A 2,057-nucleotide genomic window follows, 5' to 3' on the forward strand; every position below is an offset into this window, starting at 1 on the left:
GGGAGGGTGTGCGGGGGAAGCCCCGGACCGCCCAGGTGACTCTTCCGGGCCATTTGATGTGCACCCAAACCCTTCCCATCCCTAACGTTTCCTCCTCACTCGCCCTGGTGTTCTGTGCACCTCCCTCGGCTCCTTTCGGGCTGTCTGTCCCTGTCTCCACTCGTCCTTCTTTGCTTCTCCCGGTTATATAACTCTTCCTCTCGCCGTGTCCTGATTTCAACTCCACAGACTCCGCCCTGGAACAGAGCGGGGAGGGGCGGGAGAGTTGGGGACCCAGACAGATTCCGGCTGGCGGCCGGCTGGGGCACGGGGGATCCCGCCGATGGGAGACGGAGCCCCGCGGGACTCGGTGCCCCTGTCCCCCGCCTCTTGCCCCTCACCGGAGATCTCGTCCAGGAGAGAAGGCACAGTATCTCCGAGGGGCGTGTCGGGCCGACTCCCGTCAGAAATGTGGGTTGGGAGGTCAGAGCTGGAGGCGGAGAGGAGGAGGCAGGCTAGAGGCCCGAGTTCCAGGGATTGGAGCCGTATTAGGGGTAAAAGAGATAAAGGCAGGACTCCTGGGTTCCCTCCTACGTCTCCTTTTTGGGTGTTACTAAGGGTGTTTCCTGGAAGCTTAGCCAGCAGACCCCCTTCGCCCCGTAGGGGTCAAAGGTCTGTGTTAGAGGTGGCCTGGGATGATGTCACCAGTGCACGTGCCCCGAGATGGTTGCCAGGCAATGAGGCCTCCTCCCCTTCCATTCCCTCCCACCTCTGCCCCGAGTCCAGTTCCAGTCCCGTGCCATCTCTTTTCCCTCTCCTTTCCCTTGGTGTAAGTATACTGCAGGTGGGAAACCCCGGCCTGGAGTTTTGTGAGGGGGAGGGGCACGGGTGTGGTGCGGCTGAAAGACTTTGCCCCTTTGCTTGGCTGAGAGAACACTGGGTCACTTTGCCCTGGATTGGTACAGAGGAGTTTTCCCTTCAAGCCTCCAGTCCCCTGGAAAGAGCCTACTAACGGTCTTTTTTACTTTTCCACCTGCTTCATGGCCCAGTGTCCTATTGCCTCCTCCTGCATATTGCCTTGCAGTGGGAGGGGTTGCAAGATAGCTACCCCCAGGAGAAGAGTTGTGTCTAGTACTGGGGATTCCTTGGATATCAGTTCATCCCTGATGTCCCCTTAATTATTGGCACACCCCCACCTGCAAACAGTGAGAAAAAGGGACAAGAAACAGTATTCGGTTGAAAAGTCAGGGTCTTTATTCTGTGTAGGCAAATAAAACCGTTGGTGGTGTCTCACTTGGGGGAGGAGGACTCAGTTGATAGCCGGGACTGCTCGTCTCTGTTAAGTCTGGGAGTTGGTGATGATACTGGAATAAATCATTTTCTGCTTTTAAGTACCTTAGAGCTTGGGCTGTCAAATCAGACCTGGATTCTAATCCCCCGCTCTGTCACTCAGTGGCTACTGGGACTTGGAAAGGTCACAACCTTCCTGAGCCTCATATTCTTAATCTGGAAAATTTAAATATCAATACCTACCTTCAAGGCCCATGGGAGGAAAAAAAAAATGAGATAATGTATGCAAAGCAGCACAGTGTCTGGCACAGAATGAACACTGAGTGAATGTTTGTTGTTATGAAATACTTTTATTATTAAATGGTGTTAGTTATTATTTTTATTGTTATAGTTGGTGGGCCTGCTTCAAACTAGCCATGACTTTAGGAGTCTGTTAGGGAGGAGTGGAGAGTTTGTGTTAATTTGGGGGGGGCTGCAGATTAGCTTCTGCGGCTTTGTGCACTTTATTTGATGAGGGCTTTAGTCAGATTTGTGTTGCTTTCTTTAGGATTATTTTTTCCCCTCTTGGAGAAGAAATAGCTAGGATTATTCCTTTGGCTTTGAAAATAAAATAATTGTATTGTGGTTCTTGATTTTGAAGCAGGACCCCTGTCCACTCCCATGTTGTTCTCTGGAACCTTTCATTTTGCAAAGGGACTCCACAGTTTCCCTAGTGGGGACAGAGCTAGGCTGAGGGGTGTGTAAAAGGTTGGGGTGGGTGGGTGGAGAGAGACTAGTGCTGGGGGCTG

The sequence above is a fragment of the Carlito syrichta genome, unplaced genomic scaffold (genome assembly GCF_000164805.1).
Source record: "Carlito syrichta isolate Samal-C Ts95f unplaced genomic scaffold, Tarsius_syrichta-2.0.1 Scaffold305688, whole genome shotgun sequence".
Lineage (NCBI taxonomy): Eukaryota > Metazoa > Chordata > Mammalia > Primates > Tarsiidae > Carlito > Carlito syrichta.